Source organism: Equus quagga, chromosome 6 (genome assembly GCF_021613505.1).
Source record: "Equus quagga isolate Etosha38 chromosome 6, UCLA_HA_Equagga_1.0, whole genome shotgun sequence".
In the NCBI taxonomy this organism is placed as follows: domain Eukaryota; kingdom Metazoa; phylum Chordata; class Mammalia; order Perissodactyla; family Equidae; genus Equus; species Equus quagga.
The window spans coordinates 97,131,388-97,156,942 of NC_060272.1; positions in this window are offsets into that span (position 1 = coordinate 97,131,388).

The following is a 25,555-nucleotide window of genomic DNA, read 5'->3' on the forward strand; positions in this document are numbered from 1 at the left end:
ATCTGAAAAATACTTTGAGAACAAAGTCCCATTAGAGGATCAAGTCACTCTATTTCCAGAGGAGTAATAGATAACAATCTAATGATAGCACAATAGATAAGACTATTACAAACTGAAGAAAGAGAACACGGAATCAGCCCTCTGTAGAATTCACTAGTAAGTAATGAGATCATTACCCAGCAGTATTTCAGGGCTTACAATAGCAAGGTTTCTCTTCATTTATTATGTAGAATTAGAAGATAAATCTCCAAATTTTAAAATGAAAGAGGACCCTAGGCATGATCTTGTCCAATTCTTTCATTTAATAGGTCAAAATATTATACGAAAAAAGAGATTTTTAAGACAATTTGAGCATATAATGGGAATTAGATAAAATTAAGAAATTACTGGTAATTTTATTATGTATAAAAATGATATTGCTATTATTTTTTTAAATTTTTTAAGTTATATGTATTAGAGTTATGTACTGAAATTTTTATACATGACATGATATGATGCCTAGAATAGGAGAGAGAAATATACGGGACAGGGAGAGTAATAGATGAAATAATATTGGTAAAATGTTGACAACTGAGTAAGCCAGATGTTAGAAATATAAGGGATCATTAAATGGTCTCTCTACTTTTGTGCATGTTTGGAAATTTTCATAATAATGTTTTTAATTACAACCTAAAATGGCATGCAGAGATAGCTTAAAAATGGCACATAAATATATGAAAAAGTACTCAACTTCTTTTGTAATGAGAGAACTAGAAATTGCTGAGATATCATTTAGGATCTATATGGTTGGCAAATATTCAAAAACTTGGCAACACAGTTTTTTGGCAGGACTATGGGGAAGCAGACACTCTTACATGTTGCTGATGGTACCACAGGTTCGATTATGTCCACCAAAAAGATATGTTCAAATCCTAACCCCCAGCACTTGCAAATGTGACTTTATTTGGAAATATGGTCTTTGCAGATGTAATTAAGACTAAGTCTGTCCTTATAGGAAGAGGGAAATTTGGACACAGACACATACACACAGAGGAAAGTACACTATGTGAAGACAGAGGCAGAGGTTGGATTGATGCATCTACAAGCCAAGGAACAACAAGGATTGCCAGCAACCACCAGAAGCTAGGACAAGGCAAGGAAGGATCCTCTCTTAGAATCTTTGGAGAGAGCATGACCCCGCTAATGCTTTGATTTAAGACTTCTCAAAAATTGATGAGGAACTTCTGGGATGGTAGCGTGAGGAGCTGTAGTTCAATTTACTTATTCTTTTGCTTGATGGACCCACTCCTTCTTCACATCATTGAGATTAGATAAACTTGACTTCACCTCATATGCATGTAAACCCACATACATACACATATACCCTATCACTATCTCCCTGTTATATAGCTAAACTCTGTCCCCCTCCCCAAATTCACATGTGATATCCTAACCCATAGTACCTTAGAATGTGACTATATTTAAAGAAAGAATCTTCAGAGGTAAATAAGTTAAAATGAGGTCATTAGGGAGGGCCCTAACCAATATGATTGGTAATCTTATAAGAAGTAAAGATTAGGACACAGGCATGCACAGAGAGAAGACCTTGTGAAGACACAGGAAGAAGACAGCCATCTACAAGCCAAGTAGAGAAGTCTCAGAAGAAACTAACCCTTCCAATACCTTGATCTCAGACTTCCAGCCTTCAGAACTATGAGAAAATAAATTTATGTTGTTCAAGCCACACTGTTTATGGTACTTTGTTACAGCAGCCTTAGCAAACCAGTACACTCCTCAGTCCTAACCCACAATAATCTTACTACGCTGTCAATGTATGACTAAATCAGCTCATACTACTCTATCCCTGCATTGTTCAATTCTTGCCTCACTCTTTTGTTAGTCCAAGAGCTCTGTGCTGAGATCATGAGTCCCAAACCCATGGGACTGGGCATATGACCCAATAAACACGTAAGCTATCCATCCAGTACCAATGGATGGATGCCACAAATTCTATCTCCTTGCCCCCAGTACTCTCTTCCAGCTCTGTTGCTTCCTTCATGTTAAAGCATTGAAGCCCGAGATTAAATGCAAATGCTACCCAAAAAAAGAGCAAGCCATTTGGGAAATTTTAGCTTGGCTAGAATTAATCTATCTTAGGGTCAGCAAAACACAGCCTGCGGGCTAAATCCAGCTGGCTACCTGTTTTATAAATAAAGTCTTATTAGAACACAGCCACACTCATTCATGTACATACTGTCTATGGCTGATTTTGCACTACAATGGCAGAATTGAGTAGTTGCAAAAGAAAGAAATGTAGCCCACAATACCTAATATACTAACTACCTAGTCCTTTACAGAAAAAGTTTGCAGACCCCTGATCTAGACAACAGTAAGCTCCACTGGTCAGAAGGTAGGGAATTTGAGAACAGGCTGTACCTTGGTGATATTTCCCTAGAGTGAACCAGTTGAAGATTTCCCTATGGGTGGAGCAGTAATGGACCCACTGCAATTGTTATATTTTATCCCAACTATTGTGAATTTTTCATCTTCTTAATACAAAGTATTTCAGAAAGATTTATTTCTGCCTTTAGACATTATCTATCATTGCTCCTTCCTTCCACAAAATCAGAATAAAAGCTGTCCTCTCATCATACTTTGTACTTTCCAACCTTGCTGTCTGTGTCCACAACATCTCCTCTACAGATTACTTATCCTTCAGGCCCCATATTGCACAGTTCCTCACCAGAATTCTTCTTACTTTACTTTGGAATCCCACAGAACATTCCTTTTAGCTTGCAGAGTGTGGATCCCCATTTTAATATATATATACTTCTCTCTGCTACTGGATTGTAAGCTCTTGAGGGATGGGGACAAATGTCCTGTTCAACCTTGTGTCCTTGAAAAGGGCTTACTGTCTTTCACATAGTGAATGTGCTATAAATGACTATACAAGTGTTGACCACATTTCTGCACGGTGACTCACAAAATGCACACTTCCAATTGCCCGGATGGTGGTCTGGAAGTGCAATACATACTAAAAACTAAAGTTGGAAGAGTGGAAAATAATTTAATGAAATAATACTAGCCATAGTTTTAGTATACAATGTAAACAAAAGGCAATAATAAGTCCTAGGTTTAAGGAAAGAAAATTATCTTTTTCCAACTTACTTTCATTTTAAAATACAGTACATAGTCCCTCATTTAGAAATAGAGTCCAGAAAACTTGTAAAGCTTTTATGAACTTTTGTTTCCTATCTGTCTTGGTTTGCGTTATCCAGAAGCAGACCCTGAGGCATGGTTTTAAGTGCAAGTGGTTTATTGGGAAAATGATGGAAAACAGTAAGAGAGTTGGAAAGTGAAGCAAGGAAGAAATGGAGCGCAGTTAATAAAGGGTGCACAGTCGCGGCAGCCAGCACATTGAGTGACTGAAGATACATTCTGCTGCAGCAACTCCAGGAGCCAATGTAAAGATGCTTCAGAGTTATCCCACCCAAGAGACAAGGGAGCTAGGATATCTATACACCAATTGCAATCTGTCAGTGGTTGAGGGCACCTCCCAGGGGTATATTCATTTCTAGGCACTTCCAGCCTGCTGTGTGAGTGGAAAGCAGTCTCCAGTGGCAAAAAAATAGATAATTAAGTGCAGGTACTGGCAGTTGAAGAGAGTTGGCATGCCCTGCAGTGGCCATAGCAAGGAGGTATGGGTAAAGCATCAACATCATCTGCTAGCCTTACTTTGAATATCTCATAAATACTCATTCATTCATTGAACAAGTAACTATTGGGGCCTCTGTTTGTGTCTCAGTCCTGGGTCTGGGTGCTGGGGAAGAGTGGAGAGCAAAAGCAGACATTGCAGCCATGCTAGTGCAGCCTACATTCTAGTGGAGAAAGTGGGTAATAAACACATAAACCACCAAATAAGATAATTGCAGACTGGAATAGGTAATTTAAAAAAGAAACAGGGTGCTATAATAAAGAATAATCAGGGTAGGAACAAACTTAGATAGTGTGGTCAGAGAAGACAGACTGCAAAATAAGGGGGCTATAACATACTAAGTAAGGACAAATTTCCTTGATTCAAGGAAATCTGGTGCAGATCCTTCCTCTCTAGATAAATGGGAGTTTACAAGAGGCTCAGACTCCCTGGGTGTTATCATCAGAGATGAGTCATGCCATCTCCCTGTCTTAGTCTGTTGGGGCAGTTCTAACAAAAATACCATAGACTGGGTGGCTTAAGCAACAAACATTTACTTCTCACAGTTCTGGAGGCTGGGAAGTGCAAGATCCTGGCTCTGGCAGATTGGTTGTCTGGTGAGAGCCTGCCTCCTGGTTCATAGATGGCCACCTTCTGACTGTGTCTTCACATGGCAGAGGGGCTAGTGAGCTCTCTGGAGCCTCTTATAAGGGCACTAATTGCATTCACGAGGGCTCTGTCCTCATGACCTAATCACCTCCCAAAGATCCCACCTCCAAATACCATCTCATTGGGGATTAGGTTTCAACATTTGAATTTGGGGGGGACATAAACATTCAGTCCATAGCACTCTCCTTCTTCTAAGACCCAGTGGGGTTGGGGGGGAATAGTCTCAATCAAAGATGAGCGTAGTAATATCAGTGCAGGTAGAAAGAACATTAAATGGCAAGATTACTGGATAAAACTCCAGTAAAAAGATATCATTATTCATTGAGCATAACCAGTTTCCTACAGACCTCCAACATTTTTTCTCTCTTCAAAAATCTTTTGAGCAGGCCACAACCATCCTCACTAATCCTAGCTGAAAGGTATAGCCACACTTCTGAATGTCTTAAAATTCAGGATCAACTCTCAAAGAAAGTCTAAAAATTGATCCTAAGTGAATTAGACCAAATTGAACCTGACATTCTGAGACACTGAAGTACTATAGACCAGTTTCACATACATCAACATGCTCCCCAAATGGAATCAGCATCCTGAAGGTCTACACAACTACACAGAACTACAAACAGGTGGCTACTGTTGACTGAAAGATATATCTTCAGTGGCCAAGCAGTGACTCTTAAGCTAGATGAAACACTATCAGGTTACTAAGAACAATTTTTGCCTTAAAAAGAATTATAGCTGACTTGCTGAATAAGCATATTTCTCCTTTATTGGGATAGAGGAAGTAGAGGAACGCTGCAAAAGAAGAACCGCAGTGATGTTCTCCTTCTGGTTGAATAAAAACCAAGCTTTATTACTAAGATGGGTCAAGGTATGTGGAAGGCATCGAATTTTCTTCTTTCTCAAAAACAGATTTTATTGCTCTATGGTTAAAACTCAATTTCTTCCTGTATCCTCAGAAGATGCCTTTAATTTTCCCAGTAGGATGGTTAGAAGTTTGGAGACCAGCTTCATAGTAGCTGTTCTCACTATGTGATCAGGTATAAGTTTCAGCTCTGCCTTTTATCATCCCCAACGTGCAAATCCGGGACCCCTGGAACTTCAGTCCGTGAAGGCCTGTGTGTAGTGGGAAACAACAGAGAACAGAGGAGAAGACCCAGGGATGAAACTCAACTCTACCACTTCTGAGTTAAGTAGCCTTGGGTTTGTCACTTAATGTCTCTAGGCTCAGTTTCTTCATCTGTAAAATAAAAATAAGAATTCAAATATTGTTGTGGGAATTAAGTAAATTTTCCTAGTTCAATGTCTAGTGCAAAAAAATCATACTATGAATATTTATTCAATAAATGTTGCGATTGAAGGACAACCATTTTGGACAAACACTTACATTAATTTCCAAAAGAATTCCAACCATACTTCATTTTCCTACTGCTATGAAATAGAGAAAGTTATTCAGTTTTTATATAAGTCAGGATCCATTTGTCTTTACTTAAACCCATCATGGTCAGCAGATCTTCAATACTGCTTATTGATTCCTGCATCCACTGTCTGCCTGGATATTCCATACCCTTATGCGGTAACCAGATTCTAAGACGATTTCTAGTGATTGTTGTCTCCCGGTATTCAGGCCCTTGTGTAGTTTCCTCCCACGTTGACTACAGCTGACATGCATAGCCAATAGGATATTGTGGAAATGACAGTGTGATTTCTAAGGCTAGTTCATAAAACACATTGCATTTTCAACCTTCCTCCCTCTTGGATCACTTGTTCTGGAGGAAACCAGCTGCCACGTCAGGAGATACTCTGCAGCCCTATGAGGAGGCTCACGTGCTGAGGAACTGAAACTTCCTCACCAGCACTAACTTGTCAGTAATGTGAGTGAATCACCTTGAAAGTAGATTCTCCAGTCCTGGTCAAGCCTTCCGATGACTACATCTTTGGCCATCTTCTTGACTGAAATCTCAGTCTGAGCCAGAATTAGCTGAGCCACTCCTAAATTCCTAACCCACAGAAACTGAGAAGATAAACATTTACGGTTGTTTTAAGTCACTAACTTTTGAGGTAACTTGTCACTTAGCAATAGATAACTAATAAACTGTGCAAAATTTCACTCCTTCAACCAGCAAAATCAATACTTGCTTTCTACCAGTAGTGAGGAATGTGTATCAACGGTGCAAAGCAGTTCATAATATACTCAGCATATGAAGTGACATAAAAGTCACATAAGAATCAGTCACATAAGATCAGGGGCCAATCCTGTGGCCTAATGGTTGAATTTGGCACACTCTGCTTCAGCAGCCCAGGTTTGCGGGTTCAGATCCCAGTGGCGGACCAACATCACTCATCTGTGGCAGTGACCCACATATAAAAATAGAGGAAGATTGGCACAGATCTTAGCTCAGGGCTAAGCTTCCTCAAACAAAAAAGGAGGAAGATTGGCAACAGACGTTAGCTCAGGGCTAATCTTCCTCAGGAAAAAAAAAAAAAAAGCAAAGCTCACAATTACTCCATCCTATTCCTCAGGACCTTGTCAGAAGGCAGAAAGCATTTACCTTTCATCATCACCAAATAGGGGATTTATTTCCAAACATTTACAGCTCTATTAATATTACTAGGTCCAAAGAACAATATAACATCTACATTTTTTGCCTACAATTCTGCCTTCAACTGTCTGTAGGAGTAACACAGACACCAGCTCAAATACCAAATAAGTAATTTACTAGCTTCATGACCTTGGAACAATTACTTAACATTTCTGAATCTCATATTCCTCTTCTGCAAAATGTAATTCAATTTACATCATACAGAACTGTTATTAAAATCAGGGATATAATTCATGACACAAATTATATGCTCCATGAGTAGAAGCTAATACCACCATCATCTCCAAAACCAACATAAGAGTTCCTGAGTTATATAATGCCTTTGCTTTTGAAACTTCAAATAGATTGCTAATACTCATTGTCATTGAGGTTTGAGAAATAGGCCTCTTTTACCCATTGTGACTGGGAATAGAATTGGTATAACATTTCTGAGGGATACATGTCAAAAGACATAAGAGATGATGCCCTTTGACTCAGTAATTCTTTATGTAAACATTTATCCTAAGGAAATGGTTAGAAAAGTGCCACAAAATGTATGTAAAAGATGTTCTTCACAAGATTGTCCAAAACAATGAAAATCAGGAATACCTTAAATTTCCACCAATATGGAATTGACTGCTTCGACCAAAATTGAATCTAACTCAAAAGGGAGCCCTTACATAGGCTAGCCAGTAATGCAAGAATTACATGACTTGACTTACAAGATGAGTTATATACAGAACTTCTGGTTAGAGTTTGGTGACCTAAACATGTGTTTTTCTTCTTTTTCATCCAAACATCCATTAAAATTTTAGCCAAAAAATAAAAAGGGTACAATCCCATAACAGAAAGGAAAATAAGAGGATAGCATAAACGGATGAGGGATTTCAACAAATTTCTTGTAGGTATAAGCATGACGTTGAAGCTAGACTATACTATCCATGAAACTGTAAACATGGAGGAAAAAAATCTCTGGAAAGTTTCTGGACTGAGAGACTAAAGGTATAATGAAGTATGAAAGCAAGAAGTGGAGATAGAAACAAGGGGAATAATTTAAGATCTGTACGCACTGTGGTAGCCTCCCTACTCAAAAATGACAATCTTAACACAGCACACTGTCATACACCTATAGGCAAAAAATTATTCTCCCAGCAAGAATAGCTACTGAGGATGAATGTGCTAGCACCACAGAAAATATCCTCCTCATTCACACACTGAGAGCTCCTCTCACTGTCTAACAGCTAGATCCCTGACCACTCAACGCAAAGAGAAGTCCTTATGTTGACAACCTCCCAGATCACTCTCTAGATCTCTCTTTCTTCAGTATAAGACTAACTAACCAGGTTTTCAAGAAAAATATTCATCATCAAAGAGGATGATAAAGACAAATCGACAGAGAACCTGATCCCAGATAAACAGCTATTTCATGGAATAAAAGAGAACATTTAAAGCCCCTAACCGATATCCTCTAAGAGATTCAAGAAGCTATTACTTTCATGAAATGAAAACACAATATTATGAAAAGGAAACATCATAGAACATGAAAGAATTCTTCAATGTTAAAACTATGGCTGCAAGTACTAGATGGCTTTCTGACTTTTGTTCAAAACTCAGAAGTATTCAAAAGATAGATTACAAATTTGGCTATAGGAAAATTTTTAAATATTTGCAATGGAAAAAGCACTATAAGCAAAGTAAAAGAATAATTGCAAACTGGGAGAAAATATTTGCAACGTATATCACAAACAAGAGCTAATCTCCCTGGTCTCTAAACCGCTTTTAACTATCAAGAAGAAAAAGACCAAAAACCCAATAGAAAAATGAGATAAACAGACAGCTCATAGAAAAAGAAAGGCAAATAACCCTGACACATACGAAAAGAACCTCAAATTCATTATAGTAAAAGAATTGCAAATTAAAACAACACTTGAGATGCCATTTCTTACCTATGGAGATGGCAAAAATCCAAAAAGTTGACAACAAATTCAGTTGGCAAAGTTGAAGAGAAACAAATGCTTTCATACACACCTAGTAAGAATAAAAATTGGTACAGTCCTAAGGAGGAATATTTGTTAAAAAAAAAAAAACAATAAAATTGTATATGCATTTACCCTTTAACTCAGCAATCTCACTTCCAAGATTCCACCTGAAGATACACCCATCCAAATATAAAACAATACATGCTCAAAACTATGATTCATTGTAGCATTACTTGCAAAAACAAAACTTTAGAATCGATCCAAATATCCATCAGTCAAAGACTGGTGGAACAACTATGGTGCATCTACCCAATGAAGAACAGTCTCTAAGAATTGGTATGTACTGATTTCCAGGATATATTATTTAGTGAACAAGCAAGGTACAGAACCGTATATATGTTATACTACCTTTTATATAAAAAAAGAAGACAGGGAAAAAAATAAGAACGTCTGTGTATATGTGTGTGCATGCATGTGTATGTATGTGTGTTTGATCAATTCTGTCAAAACAAATGCAGTCAAGAATACAGTGACTAATGAAATGATTACCTCAAGAGGGTAGATGGGAATGGGGTGGGAAGGCTTGGGATGAAAGAAAGGTTTCTCTGAGTATGGATTTTCACGTGTGAACCAAGTTTATCAGTAGAAGTTTAGTCAGGAGACAAAAGCACACCAGTTATTTGAAAGAAAGTGTTTAATATAAAGAACTGTTAACTAAGTATAAAGTTATTAACTAGATGACTGAAAAGATAAAAAGACAAACGTATCAGGATCGCAGTACCTGCAGGAAGCAGCTACCACCTTTAGGAAAACGAGAATAATGAAAAGATGTTGGAATTATTAAGATTTAGAAATTATGAAAGTTTAGAAGAGCTCTGCAGAACTGAAACCCAGCTTTAGAGAGAAGTAACTGCTCAGGTGGTGCTGGGGTCTCCGAGTTCAGAGGAAGGGCCCCTGGACCGGACCTCTGGAAGAAGCCCATTCTGCAAGTATCTGAAAAACTGCAAAATGGATTCAACTACTTGTAGGGGAAGGAACTTAGGCTGCAGGGGTGAAAAAAGTAGGACGAGGGTGATATGCACAGGAACAGGAAACAGACAAATAGCCCCAAAGGGAAAAAAAAGGAAGTAGCGAGTTTCTTCTTCCTCTTCCAGCCTTGCAGTCTCCCCCAGGACCCCCTTTGGAAGATCATAGCAGGGAACCAGCTGGAAAAGCAGAAATGTGGTTTGCAGAGTCCCAGCCCCAGTGTCACAAAGCAGGGTGCAGAAGGCTGAGAGACAATAGCTTAATAACTGACACACCGAGTAAATGTTTTATATATTCAAAAAATTAAGTTAAATCAAAAAGAGAAAGGCAAACCATAAAATTGAACACCAACAGAAACCAATGAACCTAACTGTATAAAATCAATAACCACACAGAGAAAAGAATTATTTCAAGTACAGTAAATTGATTGTTTACTCTTACTGTGATGTATTCCAAGGACAAAAAGAACTGCAAAGATATGTGAAATTTCATTTAGTATATTTATTAGTAGTAGTAATATTGTACTTTAGAAATTCTTTTATGCACATTATACGATAAAGCAAATGAGTACACAAATGGTTTTAAGAACAAAGATTCTCAGTGTTATGGAAAAGATGTACCAATATAAAATAAGTTTTTTTAAAACCCTATAATGTTAAATTTGAATTGGAAATCATATGAATTTTTTAAAAGATTTTTCCCAGTTTTACTTATAGAAAGGGCCTAGAACCAATGCAACTAGTCGCAATGAATAAATCTATCACCCAGATATTGGTTTCTAATATCATATCCCGCTAAAAGGAACCAGGGCTCCTTGGAGAAATGGCTGATTCCATATCTGGGACACAGGAAGCACTAGGCAATGAGGGACATGTTATGTCAAAAAGCAGGAAAGTACCCAAAGACCATTTGAGCCACGAGAAAAAGACACAAGGAGCTAGCCTGAATCAGCTCCCAGTGGTGAAATTTGGGACAATTTGACCATTGAAAAGGAGAGTAAGAACAGTAATTATAATTGATTATAACATTTTAAATAAAAATTCCTTGAGTCTGCAGGGAAACTCAAAATGAGAGAGAAAAGAGATTAAAAAAAAAAAGCTCTTCTCTGTAAAAGAACATATATTAATAAATGTGCAAGGAATTACAAAAGTAGAAAATCACCATCTTGAAACTTCTAATGTAATAATTAACTTGGGCAAACAATCAGTTGATGCTAAAACCATAAGGTGAACGATCTTTGGCAAACCTAATCACCCCAAAGATAACTTACTAATTGCAAAAGGAAAAATGCACCATTTCAATGGAGGGATCTGAAGGGCACCACCTTAACAAAATGAGCAGGCTGAGTAACACTATTACTGGGACAACCTGATATAACGTGCCTTCTTATGTGACACAATATGAAGTACATGATTTAACGCAAAATTTTCACGGCATAATATTTAACCTGACTATAATCAATTCTCTGGATACAACTTAAAAGAAATACAGAGGACTGGGAAGCATGTTAAATATTACCAAGAGGATACAATCAAACAAATCGAGAATGTGGGGCACTCTACAAGAAAAAACAGTTGGTAGCAGTGTGAGGGGTGGGGAGGTCAGTGTACAGTTCTAGGTTAAAAAGAGTCAATTATAACAACTAAATGCAGTACATGAATCTAGATTATGTTTTAAAAAATGTATAAAAGATATTCTTTGGACAATTGAGGAAATTAAATACGAGCTGAATATTATATGATGTTATTGAATAATTTTCTTAGTTGTGATAATGGTATTGTGCTATTAGAAACAAATATCTTTATTCTTATGAGATGCATTCTAAAATATTTAGGGGTAAATGGTTATTATGTCTGCAATCTACCTTCAAATGGTCCACAGCAGAGATATGCACGTATATATAAAGAGAGGGGGAAATGTTTCAAAAAGTTAACATTTGTTGAAATTAGACAGAGGTTATTTGAATATTTGTTAAATTATTCTTTTAACTCTTTAAGATGTTTAAAATTTTTTATAATAAAGTGTTAGGGTGGGGAAACATACTATTACAGAAAAAAACAGAGTTGCAAAAATTTGGAAACATTAGATAAAGGCGCAAGCAGACTCTAAAATATTAGAGGGGGGGAAAAAGGGAGAAAATATAAAGACCAAAAGGATCAGGCCAAGAGTTTTAACATCTAACAGACATAGCATAAATAGAGACGTGAAAAACATTGAGTATGAAATTGTCAAAGAAATTATGGGAAACGTTTCACAAAGTTGACAAATAAGTCTGCAAACTGAATGTTGCAATGATTGTTACGTGGAACGAATGAAAAGAGACTAACATCTGGACCTATGCTGGCGGCACTTCAGACCTCCAAGGACCAACAGAAAAGCCGAAAAGCTTCTGTAGAAAGGAACAACAATCAGGCAGCATCAGTCCTCTCATGAGCAACAATGAATGGTAGAAGACCAGGAAATAAGTCTTCTAAGTCCAAAGGGAAAATAATTTTGGGTATAAAATTCTACAGCCAGCTAAGCTATCAGTTCAAATAATAACGCAAAATAAAATCATTTCCAGATATGCAACTCAAACATTTACTGTCTATATAATAAGCAATTTCTTAGGAATTACTTGAAGATGTTCATCAGTAAAATAAGAATAATATCAAAACAAGAGGAAGATGTAGGATGTTAAGAAATAGTGAAAAAGTAAATCTCAGGTTGATTACTATAAATCAGGCCCAGAAAGCAATCAGGCAATTAAAATAGTCACAGACTTCCAAGATGAGTGTCTGTAAAAAGAAGAATAAAATGATTTTAAGCATAAATAAATTAGCAAAAGAGAAGAAAAGGCACACAAAGATCAGTAAAAGAGAAAGGGATATGACAAGTTACAAGCATATAACTTTTGTCCCACACAGAAGAATAATCAAAAAGTGAAACTGAGAATGCAATTTCTTTCACAATAGCATCAAAACTAATAAAATATATAGAAATAATTTTGAAGTGTAATACCTATACAATAAAAACTGTAAGACATTACTATGAGAAATTAAAGAATATCAATATATAAATGAAAAGCTATGCCATGATCATGGATTATAAGACTCAATATTGTTAAGATGGCAACTCTCCCCAAATTGATCTATAGATTCAAGGCAATCCCCATCAAAATCCCAGCAGGTTTCTTTGTAGAAACTGACAAGCTGATCCTAAAATACATATAGTAATGCAAAGGCCCAAAATAGTTTTGAAAAAAAAGAAAAATGTTGGAGGAATTACAATACTTGATTTCAAAACTTACTATAAAATTATAGAAATCAAAACATATTAGTATAAGGATAAACATATAGGTCAACTGAACAGAACAGAAGCTTCAGAAATAAATCCTTACATTTGTGGTCAATTGATATTCACAAAGGTATCAACACAATTCAATTGGGAAAAGAGTCTATTTTTAACAATATGTGCTGGTACAACTGATATCTGGGCAGTAAAGTGTTAACTCAGCAGGCTTAAGTCGCCCAAACCCTGCACATTCCAAAGGTCTTAGGACTGACCCTGGACCAAATGCTGTGAAATAAACTCTGAGGGACCTTAGAATACCTTGCCTGGTAAGAATGTCTTTACATATCTGAAACCTTGGGCCACACCAGATAGTTTAGGCTAACAGTGTGATTTGTGGTGAACATCTGTTTTTATATGCCTGAGGCTTTGGGTTATGCTGTTATCAGGCGACCTCTAGGGGCCTAGAGACTAAGAACTTAAGGTCAGTCATGCAGGTGCTTCATGCCTACGTGAACTGTGAACTTAGGTAGGCTTCCCTGGTTGGCAACACTTCACACATGCTGTCACATATACTTGCTGGGAGAATTAAGCACTATCCACGCAAAACTCAAAGAAGACAACTAAAAGTTTGCACTTGGTTTTTCCTGAAATCTGTTCTAAGCATCCTTTTTCCTTGCTGATTCTAATTTGTAATAAAATCTTCTGTAATAAACTATAACCATGAATATAACAGTTTTTCTGAGTCCTGTGAGTCCTTGAGCAAATCATCAAACTTGAGGTCATCTCGAGGACCCCTGCCAAGCAAAAAATAAGAAAAAGATCTTAGACTTTGCCTTATACTTACAAAAGAATTAACTCAAAATGGATCATAGACTTAAACGTAAAAGGTAAGAGTATAAAACTTCTGGATGAACATTGGAGAAAATCTCAGTGGCCTTGGTTTAGGCAAAGATTTCTTAAATATAACACTAAAATAATGATCCATAGGAGAAAAAAATTGATAAATTAAATTTCATCAAGTTTGAAAACTTTAGCTCTTCAAAAGACACCATTAAGAAAGTAAAAATCAATAACCCACAGATTGTTTTATATAAAAATATGAAAGAAGATATGAAAATGTCTACAAACAATATATCTAATTAAAAAAACATATCTAGAATATACAAAAAAACTCTTAATAAAGAAAATAGCCCAGCTTAAAAATGGGCAAAAGATTTGAATAAATATTCACCAAAGAAGGTATACAAATGGCTAATAAGATGGAAAGATGCTCAACATCATTAGTTATTAGGAATATGCAAATTAAAACCATGATGAGATACCACTGCACACCCTCTAGAATGGCTTTAATCCAAAAGAATGACAATACTGAGTATTGGTAAGGCTATGAAGAAACTGCAGTTCTCATGCTTTGCTAGTGAGAATGTAAAACAGTACTGCCAATTTGGAAAACAGTGGCTCCTTCTTTCAAAAGTTAAATATATACTTACCACATGACCCAGTGATTCACACTTTAAGTTTCTACCCAAAAGAAATGAAAACACATATCCACACAAAGACTTGCATGTAAATGCTACAGCCTGTTACTCATAGTAGCCAAACTAGAAACAGCTCAACTGGTGATGAATGGACAAACCAAATGTGGTATATTATACAATAGAATACTACCTAGCAAAACAAAGGTTAGAACTACAACATGGATGAACCTCAAAAACATATTAAGTGAAAGAAGCCAGACATAAAAGACTACATACTATGTGATTCCACTCATATGAAGTGTGCAGAAAAGGCAAATATATAGAGACAGAAAGCAGAGTAGCGCTTGCCTAAAGCTGGAGGTGGAAGCAGGGACTGATTGGGAAAAAACACAAAGAAACTTTTGGGGATGATGGAAATATTCTAAATCTAGATATAGTGATAGTCACACAACTCTATAAATTTGCTTAAAAAAATCATTGAAGGTACACTTACAATGGATGAATTTCATGATATCTAAGTTATATCCCAATAAAGCTATTTTTTAAAAAACTCCAGGAAAAACAAAATTTCATATGAGGATATCATGGACCATATGTGAAGTAACTAAAATGAGGCACGATTTCGTTTCATTGGTGGTGTGTGCAAAAGGAGCCTCTTCACGTTGAGTGGAACAGGAGTGGAACATTGTTTGAGTGGAACGTTCAATTTCATAATATTGAAATATAGAAAAGGAATTGTAATCAGAGCACTTTCATTCATCAAATAACAAATGTTACATATCATAAAAAAGCACACATCTTTGTATACTGGTTTTCTATTTTTAGAATCAACCTGTAGACACAGCATGGAAGACTTTAATCACAGTTACAAAAAATATATTAACATCTCCCTTATCAAGTTAAACTGTGGCACAGTTGACCAGAGCTGAGGGAGGTTGAAGAAAGGGAAAGGGTATTAAAGGGCTCATCTTTAAAAAGAGAGAGAGAGATTGGGAATTTAGAGATACAGTTGAAAGTTGATACAGCCATGGATAGTGGTTTAATTCTAATATTGGAAATTACAGAGGTAACTAATAGAGAAACTAAAAATAGTGACTTAGTCATCAAAAAATTAAGAGAAAAGGGTGTGGTGGGATGATGTAAGTAAACTCTACCCTCAGATATCATTATGAGATCCCCGAGAGTGACAGATCCCTGGAGACGCCCCAATTCCTGCCCTCTGTGAGCTAAAATAATTGCACTTCTCCCGGATTTCTGTAGCCTCTTCTATCTCTTTAATAGAACCATCCTCTCTGTCACTCTTTAGCTTACACTAGTTTTTAAACTTTATATTCCATTCAATCAAAGGGACACACCGTCAATACTATGTGAAGATGGACATGTTACGTTGTGATGTAATTAATTATATGAAGTCCCTCTAATAATAAGTCTCAGTATTAGGAAGGTCCACCAGCAGCCATAAAACACCCTACAATCTTGAGATTTTTATCAGTAATTAATGTGATATTTTGATATCTGTTTGCATTCAACCTTTGTTGCTAATTCTCAATCTATTCAAAAATAGTGGAGGAGAGGAGCTCCATTTATTTAGTTCTCATAAAGATCACATTCTACCTAAACCATGTTCCCACTCATGAAAAACGTGTGTGTGAGCACACAAAAAAAAAGACTGGAAATAGACATGCTAACATGCAATCAGTAATTATAGCTGAGTGATAGTGTAATGGGCAAGATTTGTTTTCTTCCTTTACTCTCATAGGTTTCTTCAATTACTTCCCTCAAAACAAAAATCTGCATTAATTTTAAAATTAGAAAAAATTATTTATTTCCATTTTGGAAATTTTAAAAGCTTGGGCCTCATATCAGGAAAAGGCATCATGGCCAAAGGAAAGACAGAGTAGGAGGCACATTTGCTCATCAGCAACCAACTTAATTAAAACTCTAAAACATTCTTGTAAGTATTAGGTAACACCTCATCTTGGGGCTGGCCAAAACCATCTTATATGCTCAAAAGCTTATACCCAGCAACCCCTATGCCTGGATTAGTTTCAAATACTTCTCTAGCCACATTTAGAAACTTTCTGATAACATTTAGCAGTAAAATCTTTAAAAACTTTAGAGAGGATCATCACGCTTCAATTCATTATTTGGAGATCAATAAAGAACACTAGGAATAGCTCATAATATAATCCTAGTGTAGTCTACCCTGCTGCTAAGTAAAGTTGCTTTCTCTTTTCATTGACCAACAGTGTGGCTTGCCCCCAACCAGTCACTGCTTGGGGCCAGAGTTAGAAAATATTCTCTTCCTAATTTATGTTCCATTGACTTTTTACAGGGGCAGATATTGATCTTGCTTTGTGCCATCAGATCAGATGCTGCAACCCAACTCAGGGTCAGGATTGTGACTGTAGATGATCAGCCTTTAATGTGCAGGAGAAATGGAGGTAGAAAGATTATTTATTTTGCTTTTGTAGGATCTTTTATTACAGACACAGATGTTGGGAGCTTTCCCAGCTAGAATCAGCCATAGAGTGAGGCAGGTGAGCTGCCCTGCTTTGCCAGAGTGCCACAACCATAAAACTAAGCAAACATTCCAGGAATGACTCATTTGATTAAAAGAGCCAAAAACAGCACTGAGAGCAAAAGAAGAAAAGAAAAAGGATCATTTTTAATAGGGTTACTGATGGACTCTAGGCATGGACAAAGAAAGGATAGAGGAATGATTGTCTGCTTATTATAAAAATTAGATGACTCAAACATCATTAATATCTTTGTTCCAGAGCTGATAGCAAGAGCGGCTTGACTTGGCTGCCTTAGGCAATGTTCTTCTGTTATATATATTCATTTGTTATTTTCTCTGAGTATTTTCTAAAGAGACTGACTTCATTGTTAGAGCAGAACCATATATGTCAAATCCCACGCAATGCGTTCCAAGAGACTGACATTATTCTGTTGGGTTGGAATGCTATTGCATCAGATATGCTGGCTATAGGAAGTATGTGGACCACCTGAGCCCTGGAGATCTCATAGTTATAGATAACTTCTTGTGGTATTGGGATTTCCAGAGTGAACTCCCATTGCCTTGTTACACAAATGTGGAAGCTAAAAGAGAAAATGTGACATTTTAGAAACTGGGCATCCCTAAAAAACAGGAATGATAAGGGGAAATTTAGGTTTCTTCGATTTCCACCTGGAGCATGAGAAAAGAGAAATATGGAGGACACCAATAATGTTGAGTTAGGAATATACGTGTCTTAAAATATTTAAATGAGACCCTAAGTGATTCCAATGTGCAGTCAAAGCTGACAACCATGGCTCTAGGTCCATCCCTTCCAAAGTGTTCTAAATGAGAACAGTTGCTTCAAAGACAGTGGTCATTGACATGTCAAGCATTTAAACAGAAATATTTGTTTCCCTTCAGAGAAAACAAGTTCTTAGAGAGCAGAGACTGTTTGATCTTTCCTTTGGATAATTTACCAGCAGCTGGCTAATCAAATAATAGGTTCTCCACAATTATTTGTTGACATAAATTTCTAGTCTTAGCCTGAGAATGGGGTTATTCTGTGACTTTAAACAAAATTTTCTCAAATCACCAGTCCCCATACTGTGGAAGGTCCACTGCCTTTACTAATATTTGTATAAATGCCCAGGAGATTCACATTCACAAAGTCACCTCTGGTGTTAATTTCATGCCCCTGCTGAATTTTTATTTCCGCAACCCCAAAGCATCAAAACACGTAAGACCTTCAGCAGAAGGGAGTCCATTCTATATCACACAACAAACACAAAATCCCATATCAGACTTCTCTGCTCTTCCAGTACTTTCTGTCGTCCTGACACCAGAGATTTCTCATTTGTTTTGCCCCCTCAGGTGACCTGTCTTACCACCTTGATGACTGATGGCTCCTCCCCCCGCACCTCCCCCAACTCACCTCCTCTGCCCCTATGCCCAACTCCCAGGTTTTCCACTCACAAGACAGATCTGCTCTCCCAATACCACTGCTAAATAGCTTCAAGCCCAACGCTGTACCTACCCATTCAGGTGTTCTGCTTAACAGGATGGGTATCTGAATCCTTTTTAGCAACCCAAACTGACTGGGAGAGACCATGCGATTACAGTTTTTAACAGGATTTCTCAATTAGGGGTAATGCTGCCCCCTTGCGGGAGGAGGCAGAACGCTGGAGATGTGTAACGGAACTGGGGTTTCCCCCAGATTACTCCTTCAGATTTTAAATGTGTCTAAAACATGTTAAGACCCAAAACTTGGTGGGAAATTCCAGTACTATTCCACCTTTAATTCAGGAGTATACATGGATTGCTAAGGTGCTTCTAAACTTTGAGGCCAACACCCATTAGATAAAAAGGAAACATTGGTCATGTGCTAATATTGGCTGTGTGATAATTTACTTTAAAATAGACTAGATGATGTCTAGAGGCATCTGTTTAGTATTTGAAACATGTGTATCAGGAATACCAACCTCCAGAGGATTTTAGCTAGAACTTCAAATATGGTTACAGAAATCAACAGCAGACAGTTTATTTATTAGCATAAGCATTATCAGAAATCATTTTTCTCTGGTAAAATAAATGGAATTCACAATATATCATGGGCTAGAAAGATTGTTAGGGCCTCACCAACCTTTCTAGAACCAGGAGAACAAAATTAGCAGCCCTAGGATCCCAATCCTTAGGACAATCTCAAACTCTATTTGGCCCTATATCTCCCACGTCATGGAGGACTGTCATCTGACCCAAACAGAGAGTTATCATCTAGTCACCACAGTAGTGTTGCCTCAGCCTCACAGAGAACCTCTCATTTTAGATGCTTAGAGAAATGCCAAAGTCAGAGAAATAAGGACCTTTCTATGTTTTTAAGAATGGGTAATATGACCTACTTTGCCATCTACTTGCTAATAAAAAAGGTTTTGAAATTGGTAAACAGTTAGCCATTGATGATTAGGTAGCTAGTAACTAAAGTTCTTTTGCAATTACTGATTATAGCTTTTCGTTGTTCCCCTGCCCACTGTTAACTGTGCTGCTCAGGCAATATGCTATCTGAGTCCCACTGGGCTCCTATAGATAACATCTCCCTGGAGCCTGGGTCACCATGGTAATGGGGATTTGAGAAGTTTTTCAGGAATTAGGACCCCTTGTCTGGTTGAGGCCACTTGAGACCACCAACTCATCAAGTCGGCCTGTGCAGATGTCAATAAGTTACCTTTTGACATTAAGAGGCTAAAATCTCCACCTTCAGATCATGCCAATGCCAACATTTTGTGAGCATGCGTCCTATGAAGAGGCATGAAATCTGACTACGCTTGCACAGATCATCAGTTACCTCACCTCTCCTCACCTCGGATCACCTATCTCCATTACTACAGACCACCTTGCCCCCTACCCCATAAATGTCCCTGAGCCCCCATTTTCACGGAGGCAGATTTGAGACTCGCTCTCCCATTTCCTCACTTGGCTGTTTTGTGATTAAAACCCTCTCTCTGCTGCAATCTTGTCATCTCTGCATTTGGCTTTCCAGGTGATGGGCAAAAACGAACCTGGTTCGGTAACAGTTTGGCAGAATTTGGTCTAAGGCTATTTTCAATATAAACTACCACCTAGTAGAAAAATTGTGTGGGAAATGAACATATAAAGAATTTTGTTGAACTTTAACAAATGACTCTGAACATTGTTGAATGGTCAGATTAACTAAAGATCAGTCCACCATACAGCGGTGCGTGTTTCTAAACACAAAAAGTTGAGCTGCATTTTTCAGGACAGAACTAGCTCCCAATTTTAAAAATGATTGACTGTGCCAACCCCACAACCTTGATTGGGTTCAGACATCAGACACTTGCCCAGGCTTATGCAGCCAGTTAGGGTTGAGCTGGGCTGAAAGCTTATGACTTTCTAACCTTCAGCTTCCTGAAATTTCTAAGATTTTGGGCGTTTCTTTCTCACCATTCCTCAGAGGTTATTTTGAGGTTTTTTGGAGAAGTACACTGTTTTACATTTTTATAGCAGCATCCTTAAGCTGTGATCCTTGGTCTTCAGTATGTGTAAGAATCAGTTCAAGGGCTTTATAAAAATGCAGGTTTGATTCCCAAACTTTACTCCATACAATTCACTGTATTTGAGTGGAACCCAGAAATCTGCATTTTTCATTCACGCTTTCAGGGGACTTGGATGTAAATGGCCTGGAACTATGGTTGACTAAATACCTTCTAGAATGTTCACTTGGGCTTCATTGGGGTAAGGAGAGTCATTCAAGTAGAGAAGTCCAATGAGAATGCTTTTGAGCACCTGCCTCAGAAAGGAAGTTAGATATTAGTTTCCAGAGAATGAAGTCACCATTCAATATACGAAGCCCTTAGAAACATTAATTAAATCTGGGATGTATTATTTATTGAGTATTATGTGTATCTGCTTTCCTCCCAGTATCTCATCTATTTATTCTTGTATAATTGTTCTGCTTAGGATGTTGCTTTTCTAAATCCAAACACTAAAATGCATACATTCCTTCCTTACTGGCATTTGGTTAAAAGATTTTATAAAGGTTTAAATCTAATTGTGATGTTCCTCTCAAGAAGCAGTTCTCAAATATTAGCACACACAGAAGTCACCTAGGAAGAAGAGGGATGCTTTATAAGTGATGCCTCATCTACGAAAGCTATACAAACAACTGGCCTAAGAGAACCATGAGTGAAGCCACGGCCCAGGACAGAGAATGCAAACTGACCCCTAAGGGGATCATACAGTACCACGTCCTGGCCACACAGCACCACATCCCACTCAAGGAGCCACTAAATGCCACCCTATGGCAGAGTATTCTCTTGCATCAGAATTACCTGGGATTGCTGATAGAAATACAGATCGCTGGGACATATTCCAGATCTGCTGAATCAGAATCCCTGGGGAATGGGCCCCAAACCTGTGCTTTTTTGGGTTTTTTTTTTTTTTTTTTGAGGAAGATTAGCCCTGAACTAACATCTGCCGCCAACCCTCCTCATTTTGCTGAGGAAGATTGGCCATGAGCTAACATCCGTCTCCGTCTCCCTCTATTTTATATGTGGGGCCCCTGCCACAGCATGGCTCGCCAAGCGGTGCATAGGTCCGCACCCAAGATCCAAACCGACAAACCCCGGGCTGCCTAAGCAGAACATGCAAACTTAACCACTGTGCCACTTGGAACCCCCAGATCTGTACTTTTAACGAACATCTTCAGTGATTTTTATTGACACTAGAGTTTGAATACAATCCCTGAGGTGGACTTTTACAATTAGATTCATGCCATTCACAAAAATCTCTCAACCAAGTACCTGCAGTTGTACCTATTTGCCTTTTTAAAAAGAGCTTTGGTGCAGAGAAGTGGCACTTAAGCAGAAAGAAATGAAACGAGAGTAAATATAAATGTGATATTGGGGAGAAATACAGACATACTACAGGAGCTTCTGAGTCAGGAAGTTTAAAGATAAACAAGTGATTTATAACTAAGATAGAGTACTGGATAAAAGCACTACATTCTAACTATTTTAAAAAAGATAATTATAGTGTTAAAAAGTGCCAAATGCAGTTCATTTTATTTATTATCACAATGTATATTTTTGAAGATATAAATGATACCATAAAAACAGAGATTCATGACAAGTAAGAGGAGTTAACAAGCTGTCTGACATGCAGAATCTAACCTTGGGCTGTTTAACAGGAACTCCACTGCTAATCACCAAGTATACAAGGCAGAAGAATAAATGCTCTGCTCTGCTGAGAGCCATGAACCAGAGAACAGAAACCCTCCTTTGAACCAGACAAGATTTCCCATGGGAGAAGAGTTTGCAAAGCACAGTTTAGGCTGGTATGACTGGAAAAAGAGTCTAGTGATCAGAATGGCGAGTGCAGAAGCACGAATCACAGGTCAGTCTCTCCAGTAGAGTTCACCCATGTGAATTACAGGCAGTAGCACAATCGATAACAGCATAGATCATGGATGCTTGTGGAAGGCTCCAGTTGAAAGGGACATTAGATCATTGAGTTGAATCTCCTTGTTTTATAGATAAGAAGTCTAGGCAAATAATTTAGTCTCTCTGGGCTTTGATGTCATACCAACTCATTTGTGCTAAGGCAAGACTGCCTCCCTAATGATGAGACTTATCATTTGGTGCCTTTTTACTCAATACAGTTTCTCAAAATTTGGTGGCTCTGCTAAGTCATGACAGACAACAGAATTTTATGTAATGTCTGCTTCAAAATCTTAAAATCAGAATATTATATAATTATTCTAATTTAAGCCTCAATTATTTATTGAATAACTCCTATGTGTGAAATACTTGTTAGATGTTGGAATTAATCCTTTCCTCTATAAAACCTAGCAAAGATGCTTCATGAGAGCATGGTTATTACGGTGTGTCTTCTATTTGGCAGGTGTTGAACTGTTACTGCATATTAGGATGATAATAGATTCCATATACTACAGTTACACTTTGCACCTGCTGTCTACTGAGATTTTCACAAGAATCAGAAACACATTTCTTGAGGATCTCCCTTAGCAACAACACTAAACATTAAACAAAGAAAATGTTTTAAAATTGGGCCGATCTATCAGACATTATCATTGCTCTTGAATAGAACAGAGTCCAGGGACAGCGGAGGTAACTGAAAACTTACCCAGCAGTCTTCTCAGGAAGGAAAAGGGGTCCATTTTCACTCCAGAGAATTCTTCCATAAACTCTACTCAATAGGACAATTATTTTCAAACTGCGTAGAGCCCCAGAGTTCCAGAAAGATGCCTCTGAATGAATGACGTATGGGTACAGGGACATACAAAGTAGGGGTGTGGGAAGAGAAAACTCTGGATAAACTGAAACAGTTCTTCTCTTATGTATTTTATATATTGGGGTCCCATGTAAGCTTCCATTTCTACCCCACTCCAAAAAATATTTCTGCTGCTGCTAAAAACCATTTGAAAACATTGCACAAAGTCACCACATACATCAAACATTCTAATTTCATAGAATGGTATATATAACACTTTGCAACAATCAAAAGTCTTGGTTAACAACTATATTTATTGTATAGGTATTTGCCTTCCTTCTCTGTATGTGAATGTATCTTAGATCAAGAGAATTTACTGAACTCTTTCAAAGAGATCAAAACAAAAAGAACATTGTTTAAATAACCAGTTTCCATAGGGTATAAATGTAAACATGAAAGTCCTAGATTCTTGTCAGTCATCTTTTATTTCTCTTTTTAGAAAATTCAATAATTTCCTAGATACTAGTCCCTTGAAATCTGTCTTAATTATACTCTCACTAGTAAGTTTCCTACACAATGGTAATCACAGATGTCTATAATACTTGCCTAGTGAAAATGTCAAAGGAGACTCTGTGTGATCTCTATTAGTATCACATAATTAAAGGTCCTGATATATTCTGGGAGGGTCTCTGTGGGGATTTTAACTAGGGGCTCATTGGACATGCAGCTAGCTGAATAGATTGGCCCTTGCTAAAACTGAATACAACTCCATCACCATTGAAGGGATTAGTGGAACAATAATCAGCAATAAAATACTATGGGGATCTGAGAAGTTATTACATGGTAATAGTCATCCCAATAAAACTGTCCTGGCAATGACTAATGAATTGCCTCAACTTAATAGTGTCTCCATCATGCTGGGAAAGCCACAGAAATAGAGCCAAGCCACACATTAGAACCTATTTGAGGCCTTTGTGAACTGGTGTCTTCTTTGGTTATATTAGACAAATTCATCCAACAAATAGTTACTGCATGTCTGCCAAGTGCCAGGCACTGAGGGAGGTGAGGTCCTCCCTCTAGCTCTGTTCATGAAATGGTGAGGGGTCTTATTTCTTGCCTTGCTTCAATAAGTTCCCCCACCTCAGAGCCCATTTAAATCTTTCAAGGGTCACTGAGGTCAGGAAAGGGATAGTGCTTGGCTCCACAGTTCTCCCCTCAACTCCCCAGCTCTGCTGACCACCTGGACTTAAGAAACTTCAAAGAAAGCATCAGCTTGAGCCTCTTCCACTGCCACAACCTCCATCCACAAAGATCTTATCATTTAAATGTTAACTTTAAGAACCAAAGGAGGACATGCTTTCAACATCCAAATCAAGATGATAGGACAGAGAGCAGAAAGACCTTTTCAATCAGTAACTTATTAAAAAAAAATTCTAGGGGCTGGCCTGGTGGTGTAGTCACTAAGTTCACGCACTCTGCTTTGGCAGCCCAGGGTTCGTGGGTTCAGATCCTGGGTGTGGACCTATGCATCACTCATCAAGCCATGCTATAGTGACATCCCATATACTAAGTAGAGGAAGATTGGAACAGATATTAGCTCAGGGACAATCCTCCTCAAGCAAAAAGAGGAAGATTGGCAACAGGTGTTAGCTCAGGGCCACACATACACAAAAAAATTCTGTGAGCCTCAGCTATGTAGAAGTGATACCAAACCTCTTAATCTCAAGTTTGTGTGCCCATGCACAGTAAGCCAAACACTGAGACATCAGTGCTTGGAGATGGAGAAAGGTTTATTAGAATTGGCCAAGAAGAGAAGATGGGAGCATAAATTCGGTCAAATCTGCCTTAACAAGAGCAGAAAATGGGGGGTTTTATAGAGCTAAGGGGCGTGGCAGGAGGAGCTTCGGAGAAACAAAGGGGTCACTCCCAATAAGCCCCTGGGCAATCTGCAAGGGCTGCTGGGGGTCAGCCACTGGTGATCATAACCTCCCTGAAGGCCTTCTCTTTCTTCTGCAAAACAAACTCACAAACCCTCAAGACCCGAGTCACCTCTCCAGTTAAACAAGAAAACAGCAAATTGACAAGATTCATCTATGTCTGTGCTGGGAACAAGATCATAAAGCATTCACATTCTT